This window comes from Dermacentor silvarum, chromosome 8, assembly GCF_013339745.2.
Source record: "Dermacentor silvarum isolate Dsil-2018 chromosome 8, BIME_Dsil_1.4, whole genome shotgun sequence".
Taxonomy (NCBI): Eukaryota; Metazoa; Arthropoda; class Arachnida; order Ixodida; family Ixodidae; genus Dermacentor; species Dermacentor silvarum.
Genome location: NC_051161.1, coordinates 148,658,986 through 148,671,640, shown reverse-complemented (window position 1 = coordinate 148,671,640; position 12,655 = coordinate 148,658,986). Strand labels below are relative to the sequence as shown.

Sequence of the window (12,655 nt, the reverse complement as noted above, 5' to 3'; positions counted from 1 at the left end):
TGCAGTAATACATCCCCATGCATTTAACTTGTAAGACTACTAGTCATAATATTTCCCCCATTTTCCCTAGAGGTGGTTTTGTTGGAGTTCGCAATTCCTAAAACACAGTTATAACACGCCGGATAGCCTGCATGTGTAATTTACTTCTAAGGCCTGTTTTGTCAACACACTTTGAATTTCGTTTACACATTACCTGGCTCTAAATTTAGACAAATATAAATATTGTGCATTATGTAGCCGATCGAGGGAGCCGTATACAAAACTACTATAAACCTCGCGTAACGGTAAAAAAGGTGCCAAAAGGGAGAGTTCAGTAATTATTGGCAACGCTTGTAATCTGGTCAGAAAAGTCCTCTACCAGTGCCAGTGTCTTCTTCTGCTGGCTTTATTTTGACTATTCCGCCCTCTCCGCCAAAGGTGCACTACAGAATACGCCCGGCGTTATTAATAATGCATACACAATAGAATGCGCAATAAAGTAAAAAATGTGCAAAACAGACTCGGAGAAGACAGGCACAAGCGCCCAGTTGTTCTGTTATACTTCTTGACTATTTTCCTTTTATTTTTCTTCTAACTCCACACAATGACCTAACTCGCTCAAGGTAGTACTCTTATTCGGTAAAATTAATTTAATCATTTTAGGCCCCCGTTATAAGGGCCAGCCGATATTCAACCACCGTTGAGATCGCAAAAAAATTACGCCTGTCCGCTGAACTAGTTTCGCGCCGTCCCCTAGCCACGCCTTCGTTGAGGTAACTGGGTCACTCCGAGGCCGTAGCGAGTACATGCTGTTTAATATATATACATGTATTTCTTGTTCCGTCGATAGCTCAGTTGGTAGAGCGGTGGACTGTAGAGGTTGGCCCGACACGGACATCCATAGGTCGCTGGTTCAAATCCGGCTCGACGGACTATTATCTTTTTTTTTTATTATTTCGTTATTCTTACTTGCTTCTACTATGCCTGAAAAATTAACTTAGTGTTGGTCGTTGCGTGCAATACTACTCGTAAAACATGCAGATCAGCTCTGCTCTTCAGAATATGCCGGCACATTATACGACCACAAAAGAATTCAGCCTCAAGGGATGGGGCTGATATTATACCATTTTTTTAGCCCCACCTTTTCATTTTTCCGTTGCAGAAAACCAAAACTATCCAGAATTATTTTTTTATAATTCGCGTATTTTTTTCGAATATTCCCGAAAATGCATCACCCTCAAACAGCTCTGTCGGAAATGCAATAGACTTGTCTCATTGCTTTAGCTTATTGTTCAAAGCTGTTCTGAAAGCCTTCCAAACTAATGCCCCTTAGTGTTTCCGTCGTTTTTATCTTTATCTCATCCACATCTTGAAATAAGTCACCTGTTTTTCTTGAAAGTAAAATTTTACGCTGTGCTCTTTAGTGCAGTTGTAATGGTCATGTGGATGCATACCTTGCAACGGGGCTTGGGGCATGGATGACCGCCAACGTTATAACTGAGGGCGATATCTTAGATGATGTTGGTAAATCGGCCAAGTTCCTTGATCTCAGAAGGGAATAGGTTGGGGCATCTATGGTACATGGCACTTGGTAGTTCGAAAAAAATGACATTGAAGCGATTGCTCTGCAAGAGTAAATTGTGATGCTTCTGAAGGGGGGTGTTAATATTTGGTAAGGATATTTAATGTTTTAGAACTATGTTAGCACGTGATGGTCGCAGAGCGTGCTTGTCTGGATTAACCAGTTTGTTGCGGGTCCATTCAATGAGCACGTTTAATACCATCGTCAACAATTTTAGGTGAATATTTTTGTTTAGTTAGCGCATCTCGAAGTTTGCTGCAGTTATAAACAAAATTGGAATCCGCAGAACATATTGTCACGTGCTACTGAAGGCCTTTATAACAAAAAGTACTGCACCGGCAGAGACGAGCACTATAGCCAAGAAGATGGCTGACCCAAAAACAACTTCTTCTCTCCTTGCCTGAATACTGGCCCGCGCTCACCGCGCCTGGTGAGCTGGTGGCATTTTCCCCCTCTGAAAAAAACCGGAATTGTCCCAATGCTTGTGCTAGTCGACGTAGGTAGAGAGAGAAAAAAAAAGAGGGAACGAACAGGAAGTAAGCACACGTGGGGATGATGAACATAAAAAAAATCACAGCATATCCACGGGGTGAATGATGATGAGTGGGCGAAGCTCCGGAGAGAATCATCGGTAAACCGTGAATCTTCCGTGTAATTCGCCCAGTCGATCATCATGTAAAGACGTGAGAAACACTGTGTGTATATATACAAAATCAACTTTAATTTGTTCTCGCGCTCCTCTTGCCGTACGAGTATGCCCGCTCTCGTACGGCAGCATCCTCGCGCCGCTGCCGTGCCGCTTCGGCCCGCCCGCTCTCGTACGGCAGGATCTTGGCGGCGGCGTCGCGCAGCTTCACGACGCGCTTCTGCATCACGGGCTCGCACCTCGGGATTCCGTCTGCGAGCGAGCGCTGCCGCCGCCTTGCGTGCTCGCCGCTCCGCAGCCTTCTCTGCCTCCATCCGGTGACTACGAGCGAAAGTGAAAGCGCGCCAACAGCGAGCGGGTTTTATTACAACGCTCCCCTAGCGTACGTCGCCGCACTAAATCGGACGATTGACTTGCACCAATGACACGCGTCATATGTGACGTCATTCCTATTTTATAACAGCGCCCTTCATTATAATTGCACCATCTCCCGCTTAAGGGGACGCTAGCACAAACGCGTTAGAAACGTGCAGTACTCTCTAGTAAGGGGAGAGGCCACAGCGTCTTACGCAGCCGTTTACACATGCCGGAACGTGCACCGCGTTTGCCGACGCCATCACATGACTGCTGAGAGAGTATAACCCCCGTATTCATAAACGCTCCTCGACTTGAACTTGACTTGCCACCGCCTTCAACTCGTTTCGAACGCGCTGCCCAAGGCGGTGGCAAGTCAAGTTCAAGTCGAGGAGAGTTTATGAATACGGGGGTAAGGCGGAGAGGCCACAGCGTCTTACACCAGCTTCTTACACGGGCCGTAATGCGCTAGCACAAACGCGTTAAAAACGCGCAGTCTTTCGTTAATGTTGGTTATTTATTGTCATCGTGGTGCGTGTGTCCATGTGCGCTTCGTGGTGTAGTGGCTAGCGCCGCGCGTTCGGAAGCGAGGGGTCCCTGGTTTGATTCCGCGCTACGGACACAACTTTCGGATTTTTATTGCTTTAGCAATTATATGGACACTCCAAAGCAGATTTCTGCCGTCGGCGTCGCCGTCGTCGTGATGTTCCGTATGACGTCAATGGAGATGAAATCGTCGCCGCGCGCCGCCGAACGCTTCATGTGCGAGTGAAAGGGCGCGAGGGACGCGCGCTTTCACGGGGAGTGAACCCACGGCGGAGAACAAACGCGCGTTCTGCGCTGTGCTCCCTTAAGGGCTGCAGAAGTAGGCGTCTCTTTCCTCCTTTACAATCACCAACGCCGCACGCATTTTGTGCGAACGCGGGCAAAACGCCGAAAGCGTCGACAACAGTTCGGCGTGTTGCCGGTGCTGCTGCATGTCCAAGTTTATACCGCTGATAAAGCTACTATCATTACACCGTATAGCTCTCTACAAATTTGCTATCGCAATTGATGCTTCGCCTTTCAGGTGAAACTGCGCCAACTTTTTTTAGGGGCGAAGCTCCTTAAACCGGCACCCGTTCCGTCCCCGTCGTCGTAGTAGTAGTGTGTAACCAGTAGTGTGTAACCAGTCTGAGAAAAATGAGAAAAAGTTCGCTCAAAATGCGTGCGGCGTTGGTGACTGTTGCCGGAGCCTCTGATATAAATAGGCACTTGGTGCCGCAGCTAAACGTCGCCTCCCTTCCCTCCCCCTTCCCCCCCTCCCCCACGGCCTCTCGCGCATCGGAAGAAGGCGCGTTTGCTCTACATATATGGTGATTGTAAAGGAGGAAAGAGACGCCTACTTCTGCAGCCCTTAAGGAAGCACGGCGCAGAACGCGCGTTTGTTCTCCGCCGTGCGTTCACTCCCCGTGAAAGAGCGCGTCCCTCGCGCCCTTTCACTCGCACATACAGCGTTCGGCGGCGCGCGGCCACGATTTCATCTCCATTGACGTCATACGGAACCTCACGGCGACGGCGACGGCGACGGCGACGCCGACGGCGACGGCGACGCCGACGGCAGAAATCTGCTTTTGAGTGTCCATATAATTGCTATCGCAATAAAATTCCGAAGTTGTGTCGGTAGCGCGGAATCGAACCAGGGACCCCTCGCTTCCGAGCGCGCGGCGTTAGCCCACTACGCCACGAAGCGGACATGGACACACGCACCACGATGGCAATAAATACCCAACATTAACGAAAGGCCGCGTTTCTAGCGCGTTTCTAACGCGTTTGTGCTAGCGCGTTACGGCCCGTGTAAGAAGCTGGTGTAAGACGCTGTGGCCTCTCCGCCTTACCTTCAACGCGTTTCGAACGCGCTGCCCAAAGCGGTGGCAAGTCAAGTTCAAGTCGAGGAGCGTTTGTGAATACGGGGGGTATACTCTCTCAGCAGTCATGTGATGGCGTCGGCAAACGCGGTGCACGTTCCGGCATGTGTAAATGGCTGCGTAAGACGCTGTGGCCGCTCCCCCTTACTAGAGAGTACTGCACGTTTCTAACGCGTTTGTGCTAGCGTCCCCTTAAGCGGTAGATCCGATGATTCCCTCCGGAGCTTCGCCCACTCATCATCATTCACCCCGTGGATATGCTGTGATTTTTTTAATAAAACTAGACGTGGCTACCTACTACGACGACGACTACTACTACTACTACTACTACTACTACTACTACTACTACTACTACATACTACAGAGGAGGGACAGACCCACACCCTAAGGAGCTTCGCCCCTAAAAAAGAAAGTAAGACATAAAGTCGAGACGTTGTGGCACTATCGCGTGTAATAAGGCTTCCATCGTACAACGTGCACAATTTCTGAGTGGTATGGTACTATCCGGGAGAACGTCGTAGTTCACGTCACTAACGCGACGCAGCACTTTGTAGGCTCCAAAGTAGCGACTCAGCAGTTTCTCTGACAACCCCTAGTGGCGCACCGGCTTCCACACCCAAACTTTATCGCCCGGGTGGTATTCCACTTGGCGATGGCGAAGATTGTAGCGGCGCGCATCTACACTCTGCTGTTGCAGGATGTGTCGGCGTGCCAATTGGCGAGCTTCTTCGGCGTACTGCGTAAATTTCTCAGCGTCAGAAGTGAGCAACGCGTCGTAATCGTGTGGAAGCATCGCATCCAGCATGGTCTGAACCTCACGTCCATAGACTAGACGAAACGGCGTGAATCGCGTTTTCTCCAAGATGGCAGTGTTGTACGCAAATGTTACATATGGTAGAACCTGATCCCACGACTTGTGTTGTACATCTGCGTACATGAATAACATGTCGGCGATGGTTTTGTTCAATCGTTCCGTCAACCCGTTTGTCTGCGGATGATTTGCAGTGGTCTTGCGATTACTCGTGTAGCTTAGCTTGAATACGTCGTCAATCAGCTGGGCCGTGAAAGCTGTGCCTCTGTCAGTGATCACGTACGACGGGGCTCCATGTCGAAGAACGATCTGCTCTATAAAAAACTTGGCAATATCGACAATCGTAGCGCGTTGTAGAGCCCTTGTCTCGGCATATCTGGTTAAGCAGTATGTGGCTACTACGATCCACTTGTTCCCGGCGGATGATAATGAAAAATGATAGTAGCTTTATCAGCTGTATAAACTTGGACATGCAGCAGCACCGGCAACACGCAGAACTGTTGTCGACGCCGTCGGCGTTTTGCCCGCGTTCGCACAAAATGCGTGCGGCGTTGGTGACTGTTGCCGGAGCCTCAGATGTAAATAGGCACTTGGTGCCGCAGCTAAACGTCCCCTCCCTTACCTCCCCCTCCCCCCCACGCCCTTTCGTGCGTCAGAAGAAGGCGCGTTTGCTCTACATATATGGTGATTGTAAAGGAGGAAAGAGACGCCTACTTTTACAGCCTTTAAGGGAGCATGGCACAGAACGCGCGCTTGTTCTCCGCCGTGCGTTCATTCCCCGTGAAAGCGCGCGTCCCTCGCGCCCTTTCAATCGCACATACAGCGTTCGGCGGCGCGCGGCGACGATTTCATCTCCATTGACGTCATACGGAACCTCACGGCGACGGCGACGGCGACGGCTACGGCGACGGCGACGGCGACGGCGACGGCTACGGCGACGGCGACGGCGACGCCAACGGCAGAAATCTGCTTTGGAGTGTCCATATAATTGCTATCGCAATAAAAGGCCTGAGTAAACCGATTCCTATTTGATCGAATGGTGCCCTGGGTGGTGCTATCGGTTGCAGTAGCCCCGCGGGCTTCAGTGGCGTGGATTTGCGGTGTTGACATTCACGACAACTCTTGACGTAGCGCTTTACAGATGTAGAAAGTTTGGGCCAGTAGTACGCCTGGGGAACTCTGGCGAGAGATCTTGAGGAGCTAAGTGACCAGATGGGGGCTCGTCATGGCAGGCAAGAAGAATGTCGTCGCGCATGTCAGCAGGTATGACGAGAAGGTAGGGTTTGCCGTTTCTGTTCGACTTTTTCTTATACAAGACACCACTTCGAACGCAGAAGGACGAGAGACTGCGAGAAAGGCGTCGAGGTATGAGAGAGTTGCGTCCTTCGAGATTTTCGATGATTGCGCGAATTTCGGGGGCATCCTCGCGCTGTCTTCGTGTGACCAAGTCCGTTGCGGTGAGGGCCCCAAGAAATCCGCAGTCATCCGGAGCGTCGGGATCACAAGCGCCAGTGGGTGCACGTGACAACGAATCGGCATCTTCGTGCTTGCGGCCTGATCTGTATACGACGGTCAGATCGAATTCTTGCAGACGAAGGCTCCATCGTGCGAGTCGCCCAGCGGGGTCTCGTATATTGGTCAACTAGCACAATTAATGATGGTTGGTCACTACTTTGAAGGGGCGACCGTAGAGGTAAGGCCTAAACTTCACGGTCGCCCATACCACTGCAAGGCACTCTTTCTCTTAGGTGGAGTAGTCTCCTTCTGCGCGTGAAAGAGTACGACTGGCGTAAGCTATCACGCGCTCTGTGCCCTCTTGGTGTTGGACCAGGATGGCGCCAAGACCCACGTTGTTGGCGTCGGTATGGACTTTAGTATCAGCGCCCTCGTCAAAGTGAGCAAGAACTGGAGCAGTGGCGCACCGACGGGGGGGTTTCAGGGGTTTGTAACCCCCCCCCCCCCTGAGGCCGACTAAACCCCCCGTTTTGTTTAACCCCTTTTCTTTCCTTGCGCATTTGAGTTCTGCAACTAAGATGGAAGACGCGCAATCGTCGGCACACTCGCAAAAAGCGCATTTTTGCCAATTTCCCATGAAGAAATTGAAATTAGTGTTGCTTAGATGGTATTGGAAAACTTTCAACCCCCCCCCCCTCCCCCTGGCAGAGATCCTGGGTGCAGCTACTGAACTGGTGGTATCTGCAAACGCTCCCGCAGCTCGGTGAAAGCCGCGTCCTGCTCTTCATTCCAGACAAATGGTATATCTTCTCGTGTCAGGCGAGTCAGAGGTTCGGCAATCCTAGAAAAATTGGCGATGAAGCGGCGATAGTATACGCAGAGCTCCAGAAAGCAACAGGACTGCTTTCTTGTCACAGGGAACAGGAAACGAGGCTACGGCGGTGGTCTTGTCAGGGTCAGGCCGAACGCCATCCGCGCTCACAACATGGCCGAGAAACTTAAGTTCTTTATAACCGAAGTGGCATTTCTCTGGCTTCAGTGTGCGGTTAGCAGCGCGCAGCGCGTCCAGCACAGTCTTCAGACGATTCAGGTGTCCCTCAAAGGTCGCCGAAAATACTACGACGTCATCAAGATAAACGAGCCAAGTATGCCACTTCAGACCGGTGAGAACAGTGTCCATCATTCTTTGCAATGTCGCAGGTGCAGAACATAAGCCGAATGGGAGCACTTTGAATTCATACAGGCCAGCCGGTGTAACAAAGGCAGTTTTCTCGCCATCTCGTTCGTCAGCTTCAATCTGCCAGTATCCGCTTTTCAAATCTATAGATGAAAAATACTTGGCGGGTCGCAGTCTGTCGAGTGAATCAGTCGAGTGCGGGGCAGTGGATAGACGTCTTTTTTAGTCACGCTGTTTAGCTGCCTGTAGTCAACGCAGAAACGTAGTGTTCCGTCCTTCTTCTTTTCCAGGACGACCGGCGAGGACCAGGGACTTTTGGAAGGCTGTATAACATCGTCCTGAAGCATCTCTTCGACTTGCGTATGTATCGTGTCACGTTCTTTGGCCGAAAATCGGTAAGGCTGTTGTTTTATGGGCGAGACGTCAGTATACGTTATGATTCCGTGTTTCGTGATGGGCGTCTGACGCACCTTAGAGGACGAGGCAAAATATTCTTGGAATTGAAGCAGCAATTCATGCAGCGCTATTCGTTGTTCCTCCGGTAGGGTCGAATTAATGTCTACTTTGTCGAGTGATGCAGTTGCGGCCCCCAGTGTCGATTGGAGATCATTGTCCAGTGATGCAGACGTAAAACATTCAGCAATGTCCGTTATTGGGTAGGCGAGAGCGATGGCAGTGCGACGAAAAAGGTGACAGTACTCATTACTTAAATTCGTCACAAGCAGCGTAGAACGTCCGCCACGAAGCGTGACGAGGCTGTGAGCGGCGCAGATACCTAGTGTGAGCAAGAGCGACAAGTTGCCTTCAGCACCTGCCTCACCATCACGTAACTTGTCGCACACGAAATCAACGAGGACACTCGAACGCGGCGGTAACGTGACGTTGTCGGCATAAGCGCGAAACGTGCTGAGATGGCTGTCGTCGGTTTTGTCTGCTGCTCTCTCTGCCGAGAATGTCACGGTGTGCTCCCGCAGGACGATAATAACGCCATATTCCCGTAGAAAGTCGATTCCCGGGATGACGTCTCGGGAACATTCGCGAAGTACAAGGCAACTGGAGTGAAACGTACGTCCACGAATGCTAACTCTGATTGTACACATACCAAGTGGAGTCCGCCGGCATGTCCGCCGGCAGTACGAATTTGTGTTCCGTACCAAGGCGTAGCTATTTTCTTCAGGTGTATCGCTAGTTTTCGGCTCGCGATCGAGTAATCAGCCCCTGTGTCCAATAACGCACTGACTTCATGGTGACCGTCGATCCCCACAGGTATATTAAAGACAGTCGGCTTTCGAGTTCAGTTGTCACCGAATCACTGCTGGTACCTGGTCGCGTCGTTGGGAGGCCTTGCTCGCGTCGATTATCAGAGGCCTCGCCCCCGAAGGTCGCTGTCTTTAGTTTTCCCTTCTAGGGCTTGGCGAACGCCCCTGCGCCGCCACTGGGGAACTTCGGGAATTTGGAGAAAATCGTCTCGGCGACGGTGACCGTGACTGCCGTCGCAAGGGCAGTGGCATACGCTGTTGAGACAGGCATTCTTCAATGGCTCTTGGTCTTTCGCCGAATCTTGGCCTTGGCGAGTCGACGGCAAAACCCCGAAGTCCAAGGCGATACGGGCATTCACGGTATACATTCCGGCTTCGCCACAGTGATAGCACAGCGGTCGCCATGTCCGGTGTGCGCCAGACTTCCGATTTTCTTTGAAGCGGTTGGCGGTTCTCCAAGTGCTGGATTGGTTGCACAGATGGAAGTGTATCGTGAGGCGTGGGGCGCACGAAGCGCGGAGAAGCAGGAATATACCGGCTCGCAGCTTCCGCGCATGATGCGCGCCGAAGCTCCGTCGGCACAGGCGGTGTGACCTCACTGGCAAGTGGGACTTGCAGGCCATGCTGTACCTCGTTTCTGATAAGGCTGGATATAGGCCGCAGTAGGTTGAGGCGGGCTGTGAATTCTTTGCAGCTCGTCGCGCACCACTGATCGGATGAGGTCGCAGAAGGAGTCGATGTTGATGCTAGCTCCGACAGCCCCGATCTTACCCATCGATGAAGCGACACTGATTTTCCTGTCGTGCACTGCTGACTGCTACTGAAGCACTTTTTCCATTGTCGTGGCTTCCATTAAGAACTCAGCCACAGTCGTCGGGGGACTCCGAACGAAGCCAGCGAAAAGCTGCTCCTTAAACCTTCGCATTAAGTCGCGGAGCCTCCTATCTTCTGCCATGTCCGGGTCAGCTCGACGAAAGAGGCGCGTCATGTCCTTAACGTACATCATTAAGCTTTCATTCGCCATTTGGGTGCGCGACTGAATGGCTCGCTCGGCGCGTTCACAGCGATCAGCATTGGCGTAACTTGCACGCAGATGACGGCAAAACTCGCTCCACGACGGCTCGACGGACTCTCCAAGAAGGGTTCGCGGTTCTCGTAGCAGGTACGAGCGCCATCCTCCAGGCTAAATAAAGTACACATTGTTCACCTTGTTCGCATCTGTCCACCCATTGAAATCAGCGACGCGTTGGAACTGAGCCAATCAGTCTTCGGCGCCCTCAAGGATAGAACCATGGAAGACTTTTGGCACTTTCTGTAGCGTATAGTGAGCAGCAGTAGTAGTGCCTTCCATACCGCGGAGTGCTTGTGCTTAAGGGGTACCAGGCTTGAAATGTTTTGGATGGCAGCTTTGGAAATGGAGGTACTGATGACTATCCATTGGTTTTATAAGGAGCTTAGTCGTCATTTTATTAGCGCATAGCGTTACTGTGACCCCTAGGAAACTGACTAATGTACTTGACTATGATTAGAGACAGTGATGCATGGCTGAGCGTTGTTGAAGTCTGCAATTAAGAACAGAAGTTGCGCCTGATTAGGAATACGTCGCCAATGAAACGTTTGTACTATAATGATTTTGATCCACGTATGCGAGGAAATTTCTCTTCTAATTGGCCTATAAGTATGCTAACGTAGTTAGGTCCTATTTTCGTGCCCATTGAGGTCCCACTTATCTGCACGTAGTGGGCACCATCAATCTCGAAGTTGTTTAGCGTCAGGATGAATTATAGTAATACGGCTAGCGAAGTGCTGTCCACAGCTTTTTCTGAGACCGTATTGTCATAAGCCTGTAATACGGCTTGAATGCCGTCATTATGCGGGATGTTAGCATAAAGCGAGGCCACGTCTAGTGTTACAAGTAATGAATCAAGAGGTACGTTGAGGTCAGTGATATCTAATAAGTGGTTGGAGTCCTTAAGATATGAAGAGAAAGGGAGAATTTTCTTGATCAGGCTGGCGCCTTATTCTGTGCATTTCATAATTTTCACGTTTACGAAATAAGTAAAACCTCGCTTCCCGGTGGTACCTTATGTTCATTTTTCATAGCGTTTTCAATGACTTCAGCTGTACTGCCGAATATATGTTGGCAGCAGGTTCATAATCTGCCGTGTACTTTTGTAAAACCTCGCGTCTAAGCACAGGTCGATACAATAAACAGATTTCATTGACATTAACTCACAAAACATTTTTGTTTAGAATTTTATCAGTCCGGCTAACCTACTCAGCCAAATTCACTCGAACTCAGATTCACCAAAATTACTCTCGCTCACCCTTGAGTCAGAGTCAGACTCACGGGTTGAGTCAGTGAGTTTGACACCTATGCTTTTAAAAGTGCTGTTCTGTGTTCTTACCTGCCAAAACCACGACATCATTTATTAGGAATTTTCGTGAAATGGCGCGACACAAGACAAAGGACGATAAAAGGGCGATGTATACATGAGCCTTTCCAATTCCTGTAGTCAGTGGTTGGACTTGAAAGAGTTGGAAATGAGCGCTTGTCTACGTCCCCGTTTTTTTTTTTTTTCATCATTTGCCTGGCTTCGCACTGTTTCCAAGATGGAATATCAACAAGCCCGGTCTCGTGCCCTGATTCAGTATATTTCTACCCCGAATTTAATTTGATCACTTGAACTTCTTTACCGTACACCCAAGTGAAGTTCATGAGCGTTTTCGCATTTCGCCCCCATTGAAACGCGGCCGCCTCGGCGGGGAATCAAACTTGCAACCTCGTGCTTTGCAGCGCAACGCCCTAGCCACTAAGCCAACGCGAGGGCTTAGACCAATCGCCTTCTCAAATGCTGACAAAGCATTTTTCTGCTTCAAGATATTGTAGATGAAATTTTGGTTGTTTAAGGTTTGTTTTACTGCCTTTAGCACAATGTCTAAAAAAGCTTTTGCCCAATGTCTGCAATACTGGTTCTTCCTGCTCATGAATTACACGACACAAAATATCTCATTATGGATACTAACATGTACGTACGTCACTGGCACGGTTCTTGAATATTCCTCCAGATTTTACAAGCACCGTGTCATGCTTTAGGCAGACTTCGCGCAAGGGTTTTTGTCTGTAACTCCTCTTGTTTTCACTTCAAGAGCTTACAGACGTACAGCCTTAGTAAATTCAATGTTCCGCTATCTTAATACTCAGTGGTTGCCTAGAAAAGTCTGTGCATGTCCCCCTATCTGCAAACGTAGGTAATCGCAATCACAACTGAAGCTCGGTTGTTCTCGTCGAAACCGCAGCCAACATTACGGAAAACTTGAGAGGTCCGAGAGCGAATACTAAGCAATAAGAGCTGCGTCAAGAACTCTAGCATGCAGCGCTAAAGCACTTCGCGTTGTCCTTTAGTTTCATACGAACGGAGAACGAAGCCCAGCGGCAATTAATGACACCAGCTATGTGCCTGGTGCGCCGAGATAATGTTAGG

At 50.0% G+C, this 12,655-nt stretch overlaps 1 non-coding gene across 1 annotated transcript; it reads left to right on the top strand.

The window, feature by feature from the left end:
- Window positions 1-819: 819 nt before the first annotated feature.
- Trnay-gua (transfer RNA tyrosine (anticodon GUA)) lies at window positions 820-911 on the top strand. Its single transcript is given in 2 exon segments — window positions 820-856; window positions 876-911. It is a non-coding gene; the product is annotated as a tRNA-Tyr (tRNA).
- The last annotated feature ends 11,744 nt before the right edge of the window (window positions 912-12,655 follow it).